The following is a 25790-nucleotide window of genomic DNA, read 5'->3' on the forward strand; positions in this document are numbered from 1 at the left end:
CTAGGGAGCATCTGCCAACATACAAGATTTTAGTCTAGGAGTCCACCCCCTCCTCCACCCTCGGTTCCCTTGCTCAGGATCACCGTGGAGAACGTGGGCGAGCCTGAGCCATCAGCACATTGCCTTCCCCTTGCCGGGGCAATGACAGGCAGCGACATTTGTGCTGGAAGTACTGAGCAGACTCTTCCTCTGCCCCCTCAGTAACACAGGAACGACTGACATGATGTAGGATCTCCTGGCAGCCATCCTGTGACCACAGAAGGGAAATCAAGAAAAGAAGGAATCAGGGCTGAAACCGCACCATGTCTTTTGAGCCCATGCATCCAGCCAACACTGTAATGTTGAGCTAAATGAGGCAGTGGATTGATACCCCTTTTGCTTGAGACAATTTAAATTAGCTTTTCTATAATTTATAACCCCAAAGAGTCTTAACTGTTAAGTTTACCAGTACTAACCTTTTGTAGTCCATCATTTCAGATTTATTCCTAAGTAAAAATGATTATAAATCTACACTTCAAACAGTGTTAAAATGCCATATACTTTTACCATTATTTCTCCTATATTTCCTGTTTTGTTATTCTTCAAAGGTAGGTGACCACATTGCTCCTTCATACCCAGGTAAAAAGCAATGAACATTGTGTACAAACGATACAATTGACAAGGCCACATATTAGAAGCATATATTTTGCAGATAATGGTCACAAAGTATATAAGGTCTTTGTTCCCCTCAGAGACATGTTCTAGAAAATTTCAATGAATTAACATGAACAGTAATTATAATTCATTATTTGATGCTGGCTCACATAATAAAATGTCATCATATTACTTATAGAATGTTTCCACATAACTTTCATAATATACATAACTTGTTTAAAAAATAGCTTTTAATGTTTTTTAAGTTGTTGCTCTGTCCTTAAAAACTGTCATTTTTTTTTAATAAGCAAAAGATCAATGAAGAGAAAATTACTGGCAAACACAGCCCACAGAATACTTCACAACTTGACCTTTCATTTCCTCCCACCCACTGGATCTCACATGCAAGGAAATCTATACCATATCTTCTTCCACATTTTCTTTCCATCAAAGACACTGGTATTTATATGTCATCTTTTCCTCATCAACATGAACACTTCCCTGAATGATAGCGGCAGTTAAACCTTACAAATATCATCTAAAAGAAAGAGAAAAGTTGTTCTTAGAAGAAATGCAACATAGAGGGTCTTCTGTTCTAGAGATACTACTGTCCTAACTATTCATGACCACAGGTTCATATTTGATTTTTGTTTTTTTAAGGGCAAAACTGGAGGAGACCACACTGGTGGGGATACTGTTTTAAATGCTCTGCAGCTGCATTCACGAACTGCTCTCTTTGAAGTACGAAATTAACAGTTAAGCTATACACCTCAAAGGGGCCCCAAAAGACAACTATAGCATGCTAACTGCAATTTTAAGATGTGAGCATTTCCAGAGGTGCAACATGTGGATGCTGATAGCATCCCCACCTGGGGCCTATTCCTCCTGCCAGCTATCTGTAAGTGGGCTTCTCTGAAGTCTAAGGAATCCTTGAGGAAAGATGGAGAGAAGTCTTCCAGAATTATAGGCTGGGCATACTCTTGGCACATTGCTCTAGAAACAAACAAACAAAGAATAGAAAGACTGTGACTCACAGCTGTATTGTAACATAAAATGTAGCACCTTCCCCTTGAAAACGCTAAGACTCTACATATGTTCTCTAACTAACAAGAGTTATCTTCATGACAAAGATAACAGTTTCTAAAAATTATCTTGAAAGAATAAAGGGAAAATAGTTTGTGCTATGGATTGAGTACATTTTTAGTAGAAATATAAAAAATACGATAATTAAATGATAATTGCAAGATTAATTATCAAGTGTGCTAAAGTCTCATGATCTTTACCTACCTACAAATTACCAAGAGGTTAGCTGGCTAATACACCAGTCTGCACTGGTTCCTCTCCTGCTGAATTCCCTCCCTAGCTGCCTACTACCTGAGAAGAGATCTGGCCTCTGGCCTGATGTATGAATCTACCCAAGATCGTGCCTTGCCTCTCTCTTCGACCTTATTTCCTCATGTATCTCCACCCCCTTGCACACATGCACAGCCCCGACCACCACACACACACACACACACACACACACACACACACACACACACACCCTCATAGTCCAATCAAACTGAACAGCTTGCAGGTAAGGCTTTCCTGTGCTGCTTCATCTAATTCAGGGAGCAGAATTTTTTTTCCCATAAATGGGCAAATAATGAGTATTTTCATCATTTGAAGTATAACCATATAGTTAAAACTACCCTGTTGTTGGACATGAATGAATGGGCATGACTGTGTTGCAATAAAACTTCACAAATACTGAAATACGAATCTCATATAATTCACATATGTCATGAGTTATTACTTCTTTTTCTGTTTTTTCCCCACCATTGAAATATATAAAAAACATTTTTAGTCCCCAGAACACACAAAGGGCAGTGGGCCAGATTTGACCCACGGGCCATGGTTGGCCAAGCCCCACTGTAGCTGTAAGGACTCAACCTCATACGTGCCACACCTACTCACTGGGACAGTCCTGGAACCCTCTGCACCATTCACAGGGCTGCCATGGTCATATGAATGCATGTCTCTTATACCACTTGTTTCAACATTTTAAGTAACTTTTACTACATTTCCCCCCAACCAGGCTCTGAGCTTTAAAAGCAGGAAAAGTTTTCAACAATTTTGTATCCCACCAAGCCCTCGCCATGAGCATAACAATTATATAATGTGAGGGGACTCTAATTTCTAGACTTCTTTTTCTTCTCCTTCAGAATGCTTCTGACGAGTCATTCCTCCATGAACAAAAGGAATTAGGTACAGTGGGCCTGGGAGAGAGCCGGACTGGGAAACCAGAGCCCTCTGGAATCCCAGGTTCTCTGTAGGTGACAGTTGCTAATAAGACCTGGGTTAGGGTGTGGTTCCTCCCACAGACATTCCAACAGCTGCTGGGTGTTAGGATCCTGGCTGGAACAGGACAGAGATACTCCCTGCCCTGAGGGATTTGCAGACTGGTCAGGAAGAAAGACTTCAAAAGCTAGTAGCTGAGAAGTAATGAGCTCCAGCAGCGCTGAGCAGAGGGAGCCCGACCTATGGGAGAGCAAGACGTTTGGGGAGGATCCAAGGAGGTGACATGCATGCTAAGCCCTGAAGGAGAAGTCGGAGTTGGCTTGGTGAAAAGAGAGGAAATAGCATTTAAATATCAGGACTTAAGCACTAAGTATCAGCCTGCATGGACGATCAGGGACATAACCAGAGAGTGGGTCTCTCAACCATCCCCATTTTATTAATAAGTGCATTAAATTTTACAAGGGAACTAGCTGCTACCTGACTCAAGCACGGCTCATCAGAGCAGCGAGTTAAATGCTACCTTAAATTCAAGGGTCCTGCCTGAATGTACTCACTCAATGCCGCCTTATTCTTTCATGGATTTTAGTCCTCTTGGTCTGAGAGAAACTGCAGAGTTTGCTCTTATAATTTCTCATTTGGGTTTTCTTTCTTCCTTGCTGAGTTTTTTAGCACTATAAGGGGATAGACATTATTTTCTATACATTTCTTTAACTCCACTTGCCTTTAAGATATCATTCATTCAAGAAATATTTATTAGGCATCTTTATGTGCCACGCACTGTTCTAGGTGCCTGGGATACATCAGAATAAAACAGACAAAGATGTCTGCACTGGTGGATCTTGCATTGGTGGGGAGGCAAGAAATGATAAACAATAAATAGAAAGAAAATAAAAATCACGAATAAGTAACGTAAACCACATATTAGACAATTGTGAGGAAAAAGGGATGGAGGGCAGGTAGTGGACCCTGGGGTGGCTAAGGGGTAATAATGGGGGATTTCAGGGCAGACCTTGTTGTGAGGGAGGCCCTGAGCAAAGACCATGGAGGAGAGGGTTCTGGTGGTGGGGATGTTTTCAGGAAGAGAAAATAAGCAACACAAAGTCATCAGGTTGGAACTGGTACAGCCTGGAAGGTTGGAACCCCTGTTGGTTAATAGAAGGAAGTTTGCAGAGGAGCCCATTCAGGGAGCAAATCAGAAGTTGGATTTGCTGGGAATGAAATTTCTCTTAGACTTTTAAGTCAAGGTATCACAGCAATTGAATATGTGAGTCTGTAATTCCAAAGACAGTTCTGAGCCAGGGATATAAATGTGACCCTCTTTGGGGTATAAACAGCCATTAGGGCAGGAGACCAAGTAAGGCACCAAGGGGAGGAGAGGGCAGAGAAGAGAAGAGGTGGGAGGACTGACCCCTGAGGCTTGTAACACTGGAGTGACTTATTGTCATCGTTGCCAGATTGATTCGCTGGCTGACTTGGGAAAAAACAATACAACTGTCCAACTAATGCATTAGAAGTATATGTCCTGTATTACAAAAACGATATGGCATAAAATTGAAAATATGGTTTGGCCCCTCCTATACAGACCAAAGAAAACAACCACTTATCTTCCAGCAAGAATCATGAACCAAGTGAAAATTACACACACACACATTTCCTAAGCTAACTGGTGCAGAAAACTCTATTCTGTCACTCCAGCTATGACTTAGAGCCTATAAACAGGGCAGAAATAAAATACACAGGAACCAACTGAAAGCTGACTGGGTCTGGGAGGAAGCAGTGGGGCGAGCGTGTCAGCTCCCCGTGCAGCAAGGGCTTCAGAGCCAGCGAGCAGTCGTTAAGGCTGCGCATCTCTATGCAAAGACCTTCCCGAGCCTGACTTGATTTTTGATGACCTCTGAGTGCTGAAGAGCAGAAAGAGGTCAAAGTTCACAGCCACAGCTTCCTCTCTTCACTTCAGGTCTTACAGTGGCAACAGACCAGGCAGGAATCCCAATGTCAGTATCATCAAAAAACGTATTTGGGATCTTTGGGGGAAACATTTTCTTTGGTCAAATAAGTCAAGTCCAATAGCAAAACAGCAGCGCCAGCATGTCCCACTGCCAGAAAGTGCGCGTTTCTACCCATTATCAGGAGGGTGTGTAATCCGGGGCAGCACAGGGCATGGGCTGTTCTGCAGCCCCAGGTGCACCGCTTCCAAAACCAACTTCCGGCTCCTCCGAGAGAGCACAGCCCCCTCCGCTGCGGCAGGATGGTGGGGCAGGATCGGAGGGGAATGTGTCCTGTGCGTAGGGAAAGGCCGAGGCAGAGAGGAGCTTGCGTGTGAGCACTCTGTGCGCTTCGGGGAAATCGCCAAGCACTGCAGCCGAAATCTTTGAGCAGTACTCAGAGATATAGAAGCAGTGTGTCTGGCTGGAATCCTAAATGTTTTGCCTTGTTTTCTTCCCTCTCTTTCTATTTTCTTTTTAAATTAAAGCCCTGAAATGTACTGGAGCTGAAGAAGGCCCTGTCCTCCTGACAAGGTAAGGTGACTTTTTCGTAGAGAGATGGAGTTGCTGTTAGAATAAGAGAACAGCAGCTAAATTCCTGGGCTCTGTTCCTAATTCTGACTATGGGGATTGCAAAGCACCGAGTCTGGGATCCTATAAATATATGCCATCAATGTGTCGATTCTACTTAGGCTCTATAGGTATGCTAGCTCTTAGCAGAATAGTATTACCATTGTTACAGTGCATATAAGCCAGTTGTAGTTTCTAAAAAGAAAAACACAGTAGTTAGAAGGAACATCCTCTGAATGGCAGAAATTGTGTTTGCCCTGGGAACAATTGTTCAGACAAGAATTAACCAGGTCTATAACCACTCATAAACTACTTGCCTAGTACCTTACATGATTAATTTCAAACCTCCATGTTGTATTACAAGAGATAAAATAAGCAAACATTTCTGTTTTTACATTACCAATAGTTATTAATTTATGAATGAGTAAAAAACAATTGAACTATTCTTCTATGCTTAGTAACTCATTTGGGTGTGATTTCAATATCCTATATCCACTCCTATTGTTTCGGGTTTGAGAAAAGAGGAATATCAACAGATTTCAGTTGGCTTCCTTATTGAAATGAAATGTAATATTCTCAGTAAAATTCTTCAAGTCAATTGATGATTAGCATGTTTTCTTGGAAATCTCTTTTTGTGTACTCACCTTATACTCTTCTCCACTTCCATTTTCTACAAATACTATTTTATGGTATGACTGATGGGCACATCTCGTATAATATGCACTGACAAAATAACATATTGGGGTTTCTTTTTCAATTAGTAGAAGACTGTCAAATTAGGACAAGGAGCACGGGAAATACCCCCACAATGGAAAGGGTTGCTCCTAGAGTGTCTGATTCATTGATAATTGCTAGAGATTCCCCATGGTAGGTTCCTGAATGTTGAGTCCAGTCTAACTTAAAATGACTCATGTAGGTACCTGTTCTCCTGAATTCTACTCCATAGACCTATATCCCTCTTGCTTGTTAAAATTGCAAGCAATGCTTTCTTCTTTAAAATATGAATTAAAAATCAGCAAAATTTTTAATTAACCTAATAAATTTCCTTCATGATCTGGCCTGCAACTTAATTTTCAAGCATAAGTAAGACATTCACTGTATTGAATTCCTTCCACAGTGAGTAATTAACTGGTGCTATTTTTAATGAATATCTTACAGTAAATGTGCATATACATTGTAAATGCTGAAAACAATTAGACTTAAAGGCATAAGCTGTGTTGGGTCTCTGTAACTTTAATCCCTTGAGTGTAAAATGTTCTGTTTCTGACTCTGTTCTATATCATATTCAGCAAATAGCCTGAAAAGTAGATTTCAATGACTCCTTTTGTAAAAAGTCTTTGTATTTTTTGTAAAGAAACAACTTTTAGTGTCTTCTTACTCACTGGTAAAACAAAAAAATTGCCAGAGTTAAAGACTACCCTTATTTTTATTTTTAAAGGCATTTTCTTTTCTTACAAATCTGTTGTCATTGTAACTCTAAAGATGCAAAAGACAGCTCAATAATCTATCCAGTTTTCTGACCATGATAACTTCTAAACTTTCACTTTCATTAAGATAAAATAGTAGCCCAGAAAAAAGACCTCCACAGAAGCCTCTAGAGGGTCATGCTGGCATAACGAGCAGCTGCTCCCTGGATTTTAAAGGGCAGGGCCGACATGTAGCTTAAGGTTGCTGTGAAGAGCTGTAAATAATGATTACGAAGTGCTTGGTAAAAGCTTTTAATGTGACACGTAAACGCTCTTTCATGAAAGAGCCCTCCAGCAAGGTGCGAGGGGATGCTTGCTGGTGGAGGCGCTGGCCTTCCCATGAGTAATGACCGTGCTCAGGAACACCTCAGAGCTGCTCTCGGGGTATTAGGCCGTCCTGCCAGATCTGCTGCCTCCAAATGTGGGAAAGATAGTCTTCACTGCCTCTTCCAAAGCTTGGCTTTTGACAGAGAGCGGTAGTGTGAGTAGTTGCTCCCTGACAGCCTGCTGAGGGAATCGAGACCGTAAAAACCACAGGAGGTAAGAGAGGAGACGGCCTCTCCTGCTGGCCAAGGGCTGGAGGCACCAGTCCATACCAATACTGTCCGGTCCCCAAGCCGCACACCGCACCCCTTTGCGTGGACGTCCTTCCTCTGTCTATTCATTTCTTGTTAGTTTGATCTTCACTTTACATATTTCTTGGTTTCAACATAAGCTTATTCCTCTAAATCTCATGAAATACCTACCGGTAATGCCATATTCCTCTCGTAAAGTTAGCAGACATGCATTCTCAAACCTACAAATGACTCTCTTAAGACTGGCATTTCATCTGAAAAACATTCCCTTTAATCAACAATTTTGTCATTTATACCTATCAAAATGACCTTTTTTTAAGTATATGCAGCCAACTTTTAGGCTCATTTTTATTTAATATTCTAGATTTCATCCCACTGGTAAGGTATTTAATAAAGATGCTGTTCCTACACCCTTGTAGCAATTTATATAAAGCAAACATAATTTGTCCCCTGGTATATTGTACATGTTAGTGATGATATATGTCATAAAATTTAAATAGTCTATCTGCCCATACCCCTGATGACATTTATACCTCAGGTTCCCTGTTTTTATTGCATACGGTTTTCTCCATAAAATCCTCTTCATCTAGTAGTATGCATTTTATCTAAACTCCCCCTTATTTGGGTCAGTCTGCAATTAAGAGTCTCATGTAGGGACTGGAGGCAGAGAGGGAGGACTTGAAGGGGGAACATGGATATATGCTCCCCTGCAGACAGAATGTTTTTATCACCTGGGACATGTTTCATACACATGTACCCACCACAGAGATTTTGGCATGCTCCCCCTTTTGATGGAACCGTTATTTATTTAGCATCTCCTAGAATTCAGGCTTTGCCTCCATGCAGGTAGAAATCATTGGCAGACATGGGAGCTGCTGAGAAGCATATGTTCTGCATAGACTCAGGAGGGGACTTCATGAGACGGAGCCTGCTCAACAACATTTACTTTTATTTCAGTGTTTCTCAATCAGTTATTCAACCTTTCTGAAATTTATTTTCCTAAAAGATGCCTTCCTCTAAGAGCTGGATAAATCATTTAATTGCTGGATAAATAATTAATTGCTGGGTTTTAGTTGTTTATTTTTTTTTTTAATCTATATGTATAACCAAGCAGCTGACTTGTGAGGAGGCATTCAAACAGGTACTATGTGGAATTTTATCTGCCAAACACTTTTTTATACAAGGGTAACTCTTCTTCATCACTATCTTTAGCACATGATGGCTAAATCATCAACATGCCAAAAACCACAAAATGGTGGCAAAAATGGTAAGATAATAGCTTTCCAGGTGCCGGGCATCAGCACACCATTTGGCAGGAAGTGACGCCGCCTCCTTGGGTCCCCACAGTTACACTTCCACACATGTCCCAGTGTTCTGAACACTCACCTGGTACACTTTTCCATGTACATTAAATAATGAGCTGTATTTCAACCGGCTCCATAAAAATTAAAAGACAAAGACCATTGAGTACAGGGAAGGATTTACAGAAACAGAATCCCCCCTTCAAAAGGGCAGGGGTACAGGTATGGCAGCCAGTTTGGACAGCAGTTTGGCAATATGGAGGACACGTAGAAATGTGCATGACCAATGAACACATGCGATCTCATCTCTAGGGAAACACACCTGTGCAGCGAGGTAAGCCCAAGGGTCTTTACTGTGGAATGGATTGGAATCAAAAGGGAATAGCCCAAATCATAAATGAACATTTGTGGGAGGACTGTCTACCTAAACTGTAGTGTGCGCACACATATGTTACTCTTAAGGGTTTGAATTAAAGAACTATATGTGTGTGTTTCGTCCCAGCAAATGAAGAAAGCTAGTGTCAGGATGACCCAGAAGATATGACATGGAAACATATGTAAAACGCTATTGTTGCTGTTTGTGGTCATTGCCACATAGGAAGGCTGTTGGGAGGATTCACATCAGACTCAAGCTGGCTGTTGTTTTGTTCATGAACAGGAAAGAGGGGAACAAGGCTTCAGTGGGGGCTCCAGGGCGGTGCTGATATCGCCCACACAGGGCATTGTCTCTCTCTCTCTCTCTTCCCTTCAGAGAGTTAATGTGTCTTTCTTTTTTCTTTGTTGCCCACCTTTTTCCCCCAACAGCATTAACACATACCTTTCCCATGCAATTTTTAAAGAATATAATATTGTATATCAACTGTATTTCAATAAAAATCAAGCAAACTATGCCCGGTATAAAGTAAGCACAAAATAACAATAAATATTATATATGAAAAAAAAATTATGTGTGTGTATATATATATAGGTAGAAAAAAGATTAAAAAGACACTGGAAGAAAATATTACGAAATATTAAACATTTTTACATGTGGGAACTTTTGTGCATTTTACATTTTTCTCCAAATGGACAAAAAATCAGTTCTAGAAGGAAGCTACCGATGGTCTAGCTTCTCTGTCACATTCCCATGCACACACGTGCCTCTACACGCATTGTGCCCTCCACTCTTTGTCAGCTGTGAGGTTTGAGCGCATCATTTAACCTCCCATGACCTCAGGAGCCTCCTGAGCGTAATGCCACCTACCCCCGCCCAGCCCCCAAAACGAGGGCTGCACCAGCTGGTCCCTTCAGGTGCTGTCCGCCTCAACACTGTGATCCCAGAATTGCCTGCTTGTCCAAAGACAGAAGTCATGCATCTCACTCAACTTCCTTCAGTTGCCACTCAACTCGGCAACCTGTGCCCTGCGCAGAGAGCCTGGAAGGGCAGCCCTGGTCTCCAGTGGCTCAGTGGCTGCTGCACAGACCCCTAAGGGAGTCTCCCCTGCCAGGGAACAAGAAGGAAAGCCTTCTCTGCCAGGCAGGCACAGAGGCAGGCGGGCAGACCGTGGAAAGGGGACAGAGTGGAGGGAAGGCCAGCACCAGGGAGGGAGGGCCCAGGAGAGGGCAAAGCGAGAACAAAGAACAGCTGGGACCAGCAAAAAGGCAGAGTTCAGGAAGTGGAGAGGACAAGCCAGGGAAAACACAGTTTTGCAGCCGACATTCCAGTAAGCATGTCATCTGGGTGTGGGCATGCAGGGTGGAATAAAGACGGGCACAGCTACTCACGTCTGAGCAGAAGAGACAAGGGCCATCCAAAAGGCTTGAATTGTCCCAAACGCAGGTGCCTGCCTGCTCTGCGCATCTTGGTGTGGGGATGCTACCCACTCTCCAGGTAAACCTCGGCCAGCGCCCCCACCGTCTGCCTCCTTCACTTCACTCCAGCACCCTGCCTTCAGCTTCAGAGGGCAAAAGATGACCCGCTTGACCTGGGCAGCCTAAGCCACAGTTCAGTTCCAGTCAGGGGAGTTCGTTCATACTAGTGCTGTGAACAAACAGCTCTGGATTTCTTTTTTCCCCCATTTCATAGAGCAGAGAAAACATGGAACCACCACTTTCCACGGCACGTAATTTGAATCATCCTCCTGTTAAATTTGACAACTGAGATTGTGTACTTTTCAGAAACCTGGAGCGTCAGCCCCTATCTGCTCTGCCCAAGCAGGTTGCCTGGCAGTTAAGTCAATATATTAACTTCTGGTCATCCAGAGGGAACTACTAGACAGAGTATTTCAACACTATTTCTCGGCCCAAGTTATACCAAGCTCTCTTTAGCAGCTAGCAATGCATGTATAATACATAACAGTAAGAACTAGACAGGAGTTATTTCAACAAATCCAGGTGCCTGGCCTCCAGTGACTATTGTAAATGGGGCTCCACAATATGGGGGCTTAGCTCTGTGAATTGACTTTTCTGCACTCATTTAAAAATTCTTCCACCAGATGTAGGTTTCAACTGCACTTAGATATTCCATTTTCATATATGTCATTTTTCCCTTAGTTCTCAAATTCCATCGTAAAGCAGGCAGTGATGCAGACACTGTTTCTCTATTTGGAATTTAATATGTAAGATAGAGTTTTGTTTTTTCTTTCCTTCTGGAAAAATGTGAATCCACATTGTTCCACCAGTTGGAAAATTATTCCTCTCATGCCAAACCTGTAACAGAGCAATAAAATGTAGCCATTGGGTGGAGCGCCCCAGATTCCAGAAGTCTGTGCAATTCAGAGGCCCCCAAGTTTAAAAAATAAAATGTCTGTTTATTTTGTCCTTAACACATTTCTAATTTATGTTTGCAGATTGTTCTTTATTAACCAGGCAAAGCTATTTTTGTATTGTTGCCAAGAGACTTCAGAAACTAACAGCCTGATCAAAATAATAACTTCCTGTAATGAACAGTCTTGCTGGTTCAAAGATATTTAATTCTATAATTTTTTTTCTGAAAATGTAAATTAAGGGCTTTTAAGCATTAGTGACACGACAGAGCGGCTTTGAGATCTGCCCTACTTTCACTGCTATATTGGGCGAGATAAAGAACAATGCTTTTTTCTCTTTGAAACACTATAGCACTTTTGAAAATACTGACAGATTTGTGTATTAGTTCTAAATGCTATTTGCTTAAGGTATCTTTAAAAAATGATAGGCTAACAAAAAACAGTTCAAAAAAACCTCTGACACATTGATAGCATACCATAATTTAAATCAATCCTAAAATAAAGTTTGAAATTTAAATTTTGCTTCCTTTTTCTTATTCTGAAACTCCACGTACACAAGGTAGGACATAAGTTGCCAGTGATACAAGCTATAATCTTATAAATTCTTCTCCCACAAAAGAAACTATAAAATGCATTTCATTTTTAATGAGATAATCAGCATATAACGCTATAGTAGTTTTGATATAAAATGCATATCTCACTGTAAGTCTTCTGTACTAAGAATGCTAGCTCTTCTTCTAATAATATATACCACTAACTTTGTAAGATATAATCTTCTGGTATCACACTATTATAGTAGTAAATTGCATGATGATAAAGTTCTGATATTGATTACAAATCTCCTCTGTAATACTCACATGCACTAAATCTGCATGTTCTTTTACTCTGCACTCCTCTAAGCTTCTTTGAGATGTGCTCGCTAGCTTGGTCTGCACTGGAGAGCCTGTGATGATTGTATAGGCCTTTCAATGTCGAATGATACAAGAAGAGATAAGTAACTAAAAATACATAATTTGGGGTCGGTAAACAGCAACAAGCAATAATGTCAGCGAAGGAATTTTATACCCTGAGGTACGTTTAACCTGGAATTACTGAGGGGGAGGAAGTGAAACAAAGCCATACTGTTTCTCCCCTGGACTCTCCCTGCTGCCTGCCTCACTTTTGTAGAGAAGCATAAAGGAAAGTTCACCCACATTATTTTTTAAATTACAGAAAAGTACCGTCATTAGAGCTTAAAGAAGTAATTAAATTTTTTTTTTGATCCAAGAATCCCTTTCACTCAGAGGCTCTTTCTTCTATGAAGTCAATGAAAATGAATCTTTGAGAATTCAGACTCTTTTTTTCCTTTGCAAACCTAGTTTATGCGAGCAGAACTTGACAGCCCGGGTTAGACTGCGTCCTATCCAGGGTCTGAGGAGTCAGAGCTGATGAATAATCTTCTCACCTCATTTTCCCCAAGAAAATATTCTGGTCTCAATTCAAGAGGCGGTAGTTAACACAAAGTCCTGGCAAATTGTCACTCTTTGAAAGTAACGAGGGGCTGTGCCTGGGCCCATCAGGCTGAGAGCCCACTCTTTGCGTCTGAGCCCCTTTCTGGCTCCTGTGCTCAGAGCAACGACACTGCGCCGGCAAGTTTTCCCAAAGAAACAGAAGGCACCATGTTTGCTCGAAACCTGTAGACATTAAATAATATTTAAACACAGGACAGCCTTTCTCCTTCCAAGAAGTGTTAAAATAGGCATATAAGCTGGAAGTCATGTAAAATAAAGGCGGCATCAAACTTAAGAGAACTGGGGAGACAGGCTGACTAACAACAAAGTACAGGAAGCTTGTTAACACTTCTCATCAGACATCAAGATTGATTATAGATGGATTGTGGAGTTCAATGTATATGACATATATACAGAAACATTAAGAAGCTAAAAGATATCATTTAATATTTTTTTCTGACCTGTAGGGTAGAGCAGGGAAACTTTCTGAGCACAAAAGCAATGTTAGAAATGGAAAACTTTTGATATTTTAAAGTAACTTCCTGGGGAACAAAAAGATCACTAACCATATTAAAAGCCAAGCAAACTAGAAACCACATTCACAATAAATATATACAAAATGCGTTACTATGTCGAATTTTTAAAGAACATCTATCAATCATTAATAAGAGCACTGAGACTTCCAACGGAAAAAGAGGCAAAGTTTACAGGCGTGAAAGTTACAAAGGAGGAAACGCCATTGGGTGATAACCTATACAAACAAATGTCCAGTTCACTAATAATCAAGAAGTAGGAATTAAATTGCAATGTATATTTTTACAGCTAGCTAATAAGCAGAGTTTGGATGATGAAACTTAGCCAACACTGGTGAGCATTTACTAAAAACCTATGTTATGGCATTATTGGTCAGACCACGTATCAGTAGTGTCCCAGTTAATTAATAGTGACTTGGTATGGACCTGACCAGTCAGAATGGATGCAGTCCACAAAGGGGGAAGAGGGTCCTGGAGTCCTCCTGGGGCTGGAAGAAGTCTGAGGGTTCCCAGGAAGGGGCAGGGTGAGCAGAGGGGCACTGAAGGAGGGGCTCATTCAGCAACTATGTACTAACCGGTGCACAAGCGTTTTCAGATTTTAACAGTGTGGCTGTGTCAATGTGTTCATTGGCAGAAAAGCAGTTCAAGTATTATTTTCTTTACAGAAATAAATTGCAAAAGCTTAAAAAAAAAACCAAATGATAGTTTTACCTTTTGATCTAGTGATCCCAGTGCTGTCTATCTAATTAAGAAAAGTGGACAACAATTTGTGCAGACTGGTCACAGAATAATATTGAAATGATGACAGAGCTACATTCGCAATGTCTTGACTCTAGGCCAGGTATTCTGAGTGATGTGTATCAATCATCTCATTAATACCAACAACAATTGTGAAGCACAGTGTTTATTACTATCCTCATTTTACAAATAAGGAAACTGAGGCATGGGTCCAGGACGTAGTGTGCACAAAGTCACAAAGTTAGTAAGTGAAAGAAACAAAATTCAAAGCTGGCCCCCAGGTCTGCATTTACTCACTAGCTATGTGGTTACTAATGCAATGTTGTGTGAATTAGCAGGCTTTATGGCTTCTTAAATAAAAAATAATAATTAGTCTTCCTAAGTTATATTTAGGCCGCTTATGTTTTCTTTACCTTGTCACATTTGTGACTGTTACCTTCTACTCACTATTTTTACATCATTCTCACACATTATCTGTAACCAGCTATGATCTGTGACACTATATGTTAGCTATAAATTGTGATGTCATTATGGTTCAAACTATCTGTCTGAAATAATGCATTTCTCCTTGTTCCCAAGAAAATGGTAAACGTGCTACTAGTAGATTCATAATTAAAGCCATCAGAGACAGTGGGTTCATTAAAAGCAACAGCATAGGTCTGCCTTCCCTGCCTCCCTCAGCCCCATGCGGGCAGGCCCAGCTCTCTTCACCCCCTCTGCCTGCGGGAGTCTGGCCCCAAACCCAGGAGCCTTGGAAGCCAGCGCACTCCCATGCCTGCGTCAGCAGCGGCTGCTCCTCTCCTCACACGTTCCCAGATCGCCCTGGCGATCACACTGAGACAGGGACGGTGGGTGTAGTCAGAGTAGGGTGAGGGCCTCCTGGAAAAGCAGGGCGGAATATTTACAGTGAGAGCAATGTAACAATGGGCAAAGAAGTCCCTATTGAAAGTCTGTGCTAAGCATTATGCAAAGTCAAAGTCATACTAATTCTCTAGGGTAAAGATATAGACATCTTCAGTGAGATCAGTTAAAGGTCAAAAGGCCAGGAGCAACTTGGCCTGGAATGTCTGAGCGTTCTGCAAGGGTATCAGCGTAACCCGTGACCCCGCTGTCCGCCCTGGCAATCAGACTATGACCCAGCCCACCTTGAGGACAGGGCAGGTGATGCAAGTCCACACCCCTAAGTTTTTTCATGTTCTCGGAAAATCCTCCACTGCCTATAAAACCCCCTAGACAACACACCACTACGGGCTCTCTTGTCCCCTCCTGGCGTGGGCCGGGAGCTCTTTCCTCTCACTTTATTTCTAAATAAAAGCCTGTACCTTCCTCTCCTACCATGAATGTTTGTGAAACTCATTCTTCAGCTTCATGAACAAGAACCCCGGCATCAACACCTGACACAGACGCAGTCTACACTGGCTCCTGTGTCTCTGAGGACAACGCACAGTAAGATTGGCTCGTTTATCTGTGACCACGTTCCTCCTTGACTCCTGCCTCCCCACTCAGCTGTCCTAACACAGACATATCTCAGTGCCGGCTTATGGTTAAGCTAATGTGCATTTTGAGAATTTGTGATATTCCCATTTTATTAATTAATTTCCAAATGAAATTCTTGAGCAAAGTTCGCAGACTTTGCTAACTTTAATGGAAAATGCAAAAACAAAACAAGACACAGAACTACAATGCTCTCTCTGTTGTTAGATTATGTCCCACAGCCGAGTTCATGCTTAAATGACGCAAGTAAGATATACTTTCATGAAGATGTAGTAGTGAGCCATTTCTTACAAAAACTCTAAAAAAATAACAATTTCCAGAACATCATTTTACTGAAATTATATATTTTTCTTTCTAACTTTTAAACCAAAGTTGTCTCTCTCATATGAAACCATCCTACCAGTTTTTCTAAACTTTTGTTAGTGTGGAAATGTGTTCCCAACAAGCCTCTCCAAATAAATCCGATTTTATTCCTTTCCTATGCATGACTGCAGCAACTAATAATTCTACAATACACAGAGATCCCCTGTGGGGAGTGTGTTAGAGGGTTACTATCTGGGTAAAAAATGTGGTTCATCAAGAGAGTCGCATCTAAATTCCCCCATGGGAATTTTCCTCCTGAGAACTACTGAGTCCCATTAATACACCCTTGAGAAAATGGTACAAGAAACTCATGTCAATCTCACTCCACAGATTTTTCAACAAGTTCTCCCGGCTGGTTATGTGTTTGTGGATGACCAACTCGGTGACCCAAACCTGGCGTTTTCTGGCCCTTGCAGCCGATGAGCTCTGTATTTCTGTCTTTGCTCCTGTGCAGAGCTGGAATTTGTGTTGAAACAGGAAGCCCAAAGGAGACACCCCACCGACCCTCAGCCTCTTCCCTCTACGCTTTACTCACACCCCAGACAGTTTACGTGCCCCAAGGCCCTGGAAAGACTGTCCCCGGGGTCGGTGCTGGAACAGGGAGGGGAGAGTCAAGAACCAGGAAGGGTCACATCTGACCCTGGAAGGCTAGAGCCATGCGGGACTGGGAGAAAGAAGCATTTCTTACAATTTTGGAAGTGATGCCGGCGAGCATGCTGGCAGCTGGCGCTGGCTGTGTGTCTACTGTGCATCGGGCCCCACGGTGCTGTGTGTGGTGGAGCACAGCTCAGCCTCACACCTGCCCTGTGAGTTGGGCACTACCGTCTGTTCCACTTGGCAAGTGAGACAACCCCAAGGCACTAAGTTCATAGGCAGCCTGCTTGGGTTGGAAAAGAACAAAAGCGGGTTTGAACCCCAACTATTCAGGGTCCAGAACCCAAGCTCCTCACCAGTCATTGAGTAAGGAATTTTGCCTTTTACTCCAGCACCAACTGTGGAGGGCCTGGTCAGGTCAAAAAAGGATGTGGCTCTCCGAGGACATTCTGTGCCCTCCCAGGAAAGCCGCTGAAGCCCAGACTTACCCAGGGGATCTCTGCAGAAACAAGCAACAGGTCATAGTAAGATTGCAATGAGACTCACAAGCAGATTCAGCATGGGCTTTGCTTTTCCTAAACACCCCTGTTTCTTGCTTTAAAAGAAAAAATAAAAGTCAATGCATAATAAAATACTATGACTTCAACTTTCAAAATTCCTAATCCTTGAAAAGTGAAAAACATATCTCTAGGTAAATATCACTATATCAACATCAGGTATTCGCTTAGCAAATATTTCCTGCACACCGACTATGTGCACACCTACAAACGCTGGTGGCATGAAGAATATAACGCCTACACCCTGCTCACAGAGGTTTCTAACCCAGTGCACAACTTGGGGGAACAAACTGGCCATTGCAACCTATACTAGGTGGGGATATGTCATGCCAGTGCATCAGGCAGGCACAGGGGGGCCCCCAGTCCTGCTAGCGAGGGTCAGGGAAGGCTTTTCAGGGAGGAAGGGGAGGGCCCAGGGTGGGTGGAAGGTGATGGCTAGTCCTGAGGATGTTTGGGGTTAACAAAAGTTTGGAGAAGGTTCTTCCAGGCAGAGAAAGCCGACTTAGTCAGAACAGAGGGCGTAGGTGTCCCTCAGTGGTTTGATGTGGTGGAAAAAAGATGAAAAGGGCAGAGCCCCTGGGAGAGAATGGTGGGAGGCCCCTGGTGGGGTGAGCAGGGCCGGGCATTTGGAACATTCCTGAAAGCTAGAGAGGAGTCATTGAAGGGGAGCCTCCTGCAAAAAGCAAACCTTAATCAGATTTGGTTTGCAACTAAAGCACATTGGTGGTGGCAGGAAGGCTGAAGAGCAGGGCCTGTTAGGAAATGATGAAGGTAAAGTCTCAATATTTTAAAGTAAGTCCAACATAACAGAAAGCAAGACAAAACTACCATTTCTCCTGTATGCTGCCTTAAGTAAGAACGGCTACCTTGGGGTTAACCCATCAGAAATTAATGTGTTTGCATTGCACTAGTGTTTTGATGTTACCCCCCACCCACCCAAATAGGCTCTGACCCATGAAATGTTTTAGTGGGGGGAGAAAGTTCCTTGTGTCTCCTTTTGGTGTTCTCTCCTCCAGATGAGTGAGATCTACCTTTTTGTTCTTGGCTTCTAACTTATCTCAGGATGGAAACGAACACATGCCCAACAGATGTGACATGTGGAAGATGGGAAAATATAACAATTAGCTTCTTTAGCTAAGACACCAGGACATAAAACTTGCAACTCCTACCAGAAATATAAATATATAGACTACAATAGTTCTAAAAAAAAGGTTTAAAGTGGCTCCTGCCCATGCCGAGGATGGCTTTTATCTGTGTCAGTAATCCCCTAGGCTTCAAGCCTCCAGCAGAGAGCACGCAGTCACCTCGAAGAGTGTGCACATTTCTGGGCTTTGCAGATATTCCTGAAATCTTCTACAGCCACCCAGTGTTTTCCAGACCTTTCTGAGGGCAAGTTCGGCAAACTGCTCATGGAGGACAAACCCCAGAGATTCAGGTTGTTGGCCAGGAATTTGTCCTCGTTGCAAGTTCAGAGACTCTGTGTTTTTCTGTACTTTTTGCCAGAGACTTATTTTTAATATCTTCCTACCAAAGAGGAAAAGATAGAAACCTGAAATAATAGTCAAATTCATGGGGAACTGCTCTGTCAGCAAACCAGGCCCTTCCTACCATTCCTATCAGCAGATGGCCAGTAAATGGGTTTGTTTTCCCCGCCAACCCCTTGAAAGCTGTGTGCTCACTCCGGGTCTCAGTTCTGGGCGTGTTTGCCTTTCGGGGCATTTAGGTTTGGGGAGTAGATTTTAATCTTCCCGCCTCAGTAACTCTCTCAAAGCTTCTCACCTTCTTCCCACTTGAGAAAATCCCACCATGCCCTGCAGTTAGCCTGCAAATGTCTCATTTGCCTGCGAGTAGCAGGAGCATTTATGTAATGTTGCTTTAAGATTTTCATCTTTCTCCCACATGATCTTAATCCGGAAAACTGTAAATTGTTTAGACTAAGAGCTTCAACATAAGCAGCTTCCAAACTAAAAGTTGAGATGCAGCGAATAAGAATTCAGCTTTTCTCTCTCTCTTTCTTTTTTTGCCTTTCCATTCAGAGACTTAAAACAACTTAAAAAATTTTTATTACATAAAAGCAATGTAATCACTTCATACGATATAACGTAATAGACATCATGTATACACGCAAATAAGATACGGATTGCTGTCGTTGAGTGACATGCAAGCACAGATACTGGCATTTGGATTTTGTTTTACATGCACAGGCTACATACAACAGATTTGCTTATTTGAGTCAGATGTGGCTTTTGGCAAATGAATCTTACATTTTAGGTGGCCCCATTTAAAATTGTTTTTAAAAGCTTTGGCCTTATATGCTGTGAGAGATTCAGTTTAAATAAGGGTCAATGGTGTTGTTTTTCTTCTTGTAAAAATATTCGTAGTCCCTTACAATGCCTGCAGCCCCGCTTGTATATAGATTTCCCACCTGGTTTCAGACAAGGAAGTAAGCCTCCTGCTTCAGAGCCCTAAGGGAGGAACCACACAGTGCCTGCCTTTGTAAAGTGCAATTGTATCCAGACAGGAGTGGAGCTGGGTGTGGGAATGAAATCACACTAGCCTCTGGAAGATTCTTCTCTCTCAAGACTTATGGGCTCCTCATCGCAACTGGCTGGGCCCCTGGAAGCATGAGGTTTTGGAATAGCGTCCTTGAAACATCCCGACATGCCAGCTTACCCTCCTGGAACGTGTACCACCTCATTATCAAATGTCCAGGGGCAGAACCCTTGAGACTCGCATTCCGAGGCAATGAGGCCGAACCAAACTCTGTCACAGCGGGTGGTTTCCACAATGCCTGAAGATCAAAGCCGTGGGACATGGGTGAGGGCAACAGGTGCTCTTGTTTCCCCGGGGCGGTGGGGGCAGGCCAGGGAGGAAAAGCCCGCCCCGTCCAGCCACTGCCTAGCCAGGGCAGAAGAGGTGAGGGGTGCCGTTGGGATCAAAGAGTCCTTTGGGGATGGTTCTGATGAAACAAGTTGGCCCATTTGTGAGAGTCATAGTAGCCCTCAAAAGCATGCTTAATTATCATTTACCAGAAATACCTTATTAGGGACATAGGAGACAAATGGGTGAGCTCCTAATTGTATCTGTCTAACTTGAACTTGAGGCCTGTACCTTTGCTCACATGTTATGGCTTTGAGATAACCCATGTGGGTTGACCGCTTTCCAAATGAATGTGTCTTGGGATGATTGCAAACCTTTCACATCAGAAAAAATGTGACAGGAGCTGGGAAAGGACTGATTTGAATTGTGCCCCCTCCTACTGCATGTACATACAAGAGAAAGGGTTACACAAGCAAACAATTGTGGGTTGTTTTATGTTGCACTGAAAGGAGAGAAGACTCAAGAATGCCACGAAGGACCCCAGGGTTCAAAATATTTAGGAACTTGCTTTACTCTCCAAACAAAACCAGAGTGGTAAAGGGAGATGCAGAAATTAGAAACAGCCTTACAAGAGAATTGTCTGGCTTTGTGGTTCAACAACTGGTGTTTGGCACAAAAACCAACAACTGTGGATTAGTTCCCGTATTCTTTGAGGTGTCTGAGACCCAGAAAGAGAGGGATGTGTCCCGAGAGCATAAAAGATAATTTGTCTGCCTCCCAGGGTTGAAATGTCCCCACATGCTGCCAAAGCATGTTCCAGAAATCAGTGACGTTTCAGGAAGAAACCGTTGTTTTGATAAGGTGGTGCCTGTGTCCCGTCCTCAACTTGGTGCCAAACAGAAACTGGGCAAATAAAACAAGATAAGTGTTGAAGCAACAGAATTCTTGATTCCAACAGCTAGACAGCTGATCTCTTATCGAGGCTTTTCTGCAGCACTTAGTGGTTTCAGAATTGGGAAGGTCACGGGCCAAAATACAAGTCTGTGTTCTGAGCAGTATGTGCAAATCTGCCGAACAGCACCTGCACTGGGCTGTCCGCTGGGTGCCGTAGGCCCAAGGACCAGGCGCTGCAGGAGCTCCCGGCACGGGCAGTAAGGAGCCTGTGCCAGGACTGGGGCACCGAGGAGGGGCTGGGGTGAGCGGAAGACCCCGTGTGTCCAGAGAGCACCGAGGAGCAACAGGCCTTTTATTTGTTGTGCCTTCTGCTTGGAAAATTCTTCCCAGAGCTTGGATGGCAGCTCTTGTCTTGAAAACTTCCTGGTCTCTGCTGAAACGGCCCCTCTGCAGAGACCCCCTAGCTCTGAGCCTCTGCCCCGAACACCTTGAAATCCGCACTCTGCTTCATTTTCCTCATGGCACTTACCTATCACTCTAGGAATTTTAGATGACTTCTACTCCTTCTCTTTGCTATTTGCTCCGTGTCACTCCCAGCGCAATGCAGGTTGCATGAGAAGAGGGCTTCGCTCCGCCTGCTCACCTCTGCCTCCAACGCCAGTGTCTGGCACAGCATAGGTGTTTGACAAATATTTGTGTAAATAATAGAGAAATCAGCCATGCTTTATTCATCTCTTTTTAACAGGCAATTTGTTTTAATCACTGAGAAAAATAAAGCAAAGTTTTTATTTGCCAGTGTGATAGGGAAGTGCTTCAATTCTAGTACTTCAAGCAAGTATGGTCTCAGCCTTGCATGTGATTCACAAGCACCGCACATGCTTTGAGATTTCACTCCAACCTGAAAACCCCAAAGGTGAGGGGACTGCCAGCCCCACTTCACCTTCCTCTGCCTGCTTTCCATTCCAGGTGCTACAATTTGGCGATTTTCTGTTGTTACAAATTACAGTCTGAACAGCTTCATCATCAGTTTTATCTCTGAAATGTAGTATTTTGGAGGGCAAAATATTTCTTTTCCCACAGATTCGAAGAAGCTCTTTGCATTTTCAGGTCTAATTTTATTGTAAGCTCATAAATTTAGGGAAGGAAACTAAAAGATTCAAGTTCAAGTTCTGCCTTTATTATCATTGTCCATCTAACGCTGAGTGAGCACATGTCTCTCTGTGTTGTTTCTCTAACCAGGAAATTAGGGTAATAATGGCTTCCCTCCCCTATCTCAGAAAGATGTTGAGAGGATTAAAAAATATCACCTTTTTAATTAGCGTAGAACAGTCTGTGATTTTTAAGGAAGGTATGATGTTCACACAGAATAGTATTCATCTTGACTTCCTGGAACACTTTAATGGAAAACACAGTTAGAAATTCAGCTGTTCAGAGAAACTCCAGCCAGAGAATCCTTTGCGTGATTGATGGGGCTGGGAGAATCCGTGATAATAGTATACACATCGGGCTTGGTTGGGATTTTCCTTCTAAAGAAGTTAAGTATTTTATAAATATTATCTCTTTCATCCTTTTAAAGTTCCTGTGATGTGGCATTTATTACTCTCAGCTTCCAGATGGACAACTAACCACAGAGAAATGTATGCTCTTCCCAGAGGCACATGGTGAGTGAGTCTCAGTGTGTTCAGTAAAATGGGGTTTGATTGATTGAATCACTCATTCATTCACTCATTCACTCAACAGGAAATGTGGAGAATCCATTACATGTCAGGCACAGCCCTCAGGACATGAGAGAGGCACGGATGAAAGGAGCTTGTAGACCCACAGAGGCCAGCAAAGTGTAATAATGGGAAGAAGAGAAGTGCTTGGATAAAGGAGTGTAAACTGTGGTACATAATAAAGTATCAGGATGATGACGATGGTATGTTTATGCTTATAGAGATGCAAATAGACATTTACTGACACAGAAAGATATATAGAAAAGACTGTGAAATAAAACCAGGTTTAAAAAGACAAGAAGGGTGTATTTGGTGTGTGTCTTTTCAGTAAACATAGGTGTGCATGTGTGCATCAAAAATAAATAAAGCCGGCGTTAAGCTGTTAAGGCAGGTATGTCAGTGTGTAGAATTATAGGTCATTTTCCACTTCCTTTTTTATACTTTCATGCATATTCTGAATATTTTTGCAGCAACCATGTATTGAGTTTTTAATGGAAATAGGTTAATTTGTAGATTATAAAATAGCAGTTTATCGACAGATAGATGAAATCGTGTAAAACAGAAGTGCTTAAAATAGGAAGTAAATGTTTCTTCTTAATCTCAGTTCTCAGATATAGCCACCACAACCAAAGTGTTTTATAGAAATCCACAATTTTTATTCATATATGTAATATATTTTTTAAATGGGATTATCACTGGAATTCCAGGTTAATGCATGTTGTTTTATTTCATTTTTAAATAAATAGACTTAAGTATATTTAACTGAATTCCTGCTATTGGAAATTTCAATTGGCTTAAAGAGGTAAGGAGTGAAAAAGACAATCCATGCAGTAATGAAAGATACAAGAATATTTTTTCTTTAGAATCTCAGAGTGTGGGTGGCTTCCTGTGCAAAGCACAAAATCTTGAAGCCATTAAAAAATAAAAGATGAAATGCCTGGTCTGAGATTAATATATGTAGAGGATTAGAGATGACCAAAATTCATTGCACTTCTCCCCTTAGAAGGTAATTCTGTGATCCCTCCCCTGAATTAAGGTGCATTCTGGAAAAATGGAATACCCTGAAAGTGATGCTAAGGCAGTTTCTGAGTCGGAACCTTAAAAAAATGGCAACTTTCTATTCCTGTATCTTAAGACAGGTGCTAAGCTAGTATGCCGTGACAATCCAAATCACATAGGGAAGCCACTTGTAGATGCCGTAGCCAAAGTCCTAAAAGAGCTCACAGCCCAAGCCGACACCAACAGCCGGACGTGGGAGTACACCTTCATGGAGACCCAGCCCAGCGAGTCTTCAGACACTTCCAGTAAGTCTAGTCTCACCTGCTGACCACAGATCCTAAGTGAAAGCTGCCCATCGGAGCCCAAGCAGCCACAGAATTGTGAGACGTATTAATAAAGTATGGTCTTAAAAGTCTACATTTTATCATTTTTTAAAGCAAGAACAACTGAAACAATCTGGTACTGAGTATGAGGTATTTCCATAACAAATCCTATAGCATGACATGGGCTCTTGGACCCAATGATGGACAGAAGATTCAAGAGTTTCAAGTTGTTTAAAGAAAGGTACAAGAACCTTAAGAGGACTGTCAAGAGAAATGAAAGAAATTATTCCCCAGGCTGGAGAAAGGAGACCCCTGTCCTATAACACTACTATCAGCAGTAATGTTGAAAACAGAAAATATGTCTAACGCTCTGACGGATTTGGCCAAGGATATTTTTAGTCAGAATGTTTAATGTGCCAACTATTTTTTAATCATGTATGAAAAGGATAGGTAGTTGAGCTATTTAAAAAATCTGTTCAGTTTTCAAGATGAATTTCAAAAATTAAATTGAATGCAATACTTACTGACATAGAAAATTAAACTGTTTCCCATCCCGAGTTGCTCCAGATGGCAATAGTCTTAAAAATATAAAAAGTGGCTTCAGCACAAATACTAAATCCGGAGCTTATCGGTAAAGCCTGGCTGCACGGTAATGACTTTCATAGCGTGGCTGCATGGCACTTTGGTGAGCCCTCAGAATGTTTTATGTGTGTGCCTAGTAGGGTCTCTAATAATCTTAAGGTCATTTCCCTTAGATCTTCTCTCTTAGACAATAGGTATGTAAGAGGCTTAACAGAATGCCTCAAAGACCCTCCAGCCAAGCCAAAGGGCTTCTGAGACTCCTAAGAGTGCTGTCCCATAGGCACCCTGACTCTTGGCCCAAAAAGCCTGTATTGGAAAAATGTGAGTATGGCTTTTGTCCAGTGAAATATAATTTGATCCACAAGGACTCTACAAACTTTGTAAAGAATTTTAACAACTTGGACTGAAGGAATTGGGGCTAACACAAAAATAAAAAGGGCCTTTGGAGACCCCTCCCCAAACGACAGTGGGCAGAAAGAAGGCAGAGGGAACATTCAGATGTGAACAGTGTATATTTTATGGAAAAGAGAAAGATGACTTGAAGGAAGAAACAAGGAACCAGGGCCCAAAGCGGAAAACCATGGAGAATCATTGCCAGGAAACAGAACAATTCAAAGAATTGGCAATATGTGCCCAGCTGGATTTCATAACTGCTATGGACCAGTGCTTGCCATGTGCCTCTCCCATTTTGCTCACTTTTGAATGGGAATGTCACTTGTGGTTTTTCTATGCCTGCCCAACATTGTATGTCTAGTGTGTCTGTGTAGATAACTCGTCTCCAGCTCACAGGTCTTCAAACAGAGAGAGCCTACATACACCCAAGAAGCCTCAGCCACACCTGGGCCTGACTTACATGATAAAACCCTGGACATTGAAGGTGAACTTACAGCTATTGTGGTATGAGTGAGACTTTGTTCGGGAAGGGGTGTTAGGTAACATGCAGTGTAAATTTTCCATATAGGAAATACGTAAAAACTTGTAGTAAGAGAATGGACGGTGGTAGATTAAAGAGGGTCACATTTTTTTAATATTCTTCCTGTCTCCTTCCTTGAATCAGGGCGGGCTTCTTGACTACTCTGAAACACAGAATGTAGCAGAAATGATACTGAGCCACTCTTCAGACCCAGGACTTCA

At 42.3% G+C, this 25790-nt stretch overlaps 1 long non-coding RNA gene across 1 annotated transcript; it reads left to right on the plus strand.

Annotated features, from left to right (window-relative positions):
• The first annotated feature begins 5219 nt into the window (after nucleotides 1-5219).
• Nucleotides 5220-23044, plus strand: LOC118916578 (uncharacterized). Its single transcript, XR_008994544.1, has 3 exons — nucleotides 5220-5432; nucleotides 22614-22698; nucleotides 22778-23044. It is a non-coding gene; the product is annotated as an uncharacterized LOC118916578 (long non-coding RNA).
• The last annotated feature ends 2746 nt before the right edge of the window (nucleotides 23045-25790 follow it).

This window comes from Manis pentadactyla, chromosome 17 (assembly GCF_030020395.1).
Source record: "Manis pentadactyla isolate mManPen7 chromosome 17, mManPen7.hap1, whole genome shotgun sequence".
Taxonomy (NCBI): domain Eukaryota; kingdom Metazoa; phylum Chordata; class Mammalia; order Pholidota; family Manidae; genus Manis; species Manis pentadactyla.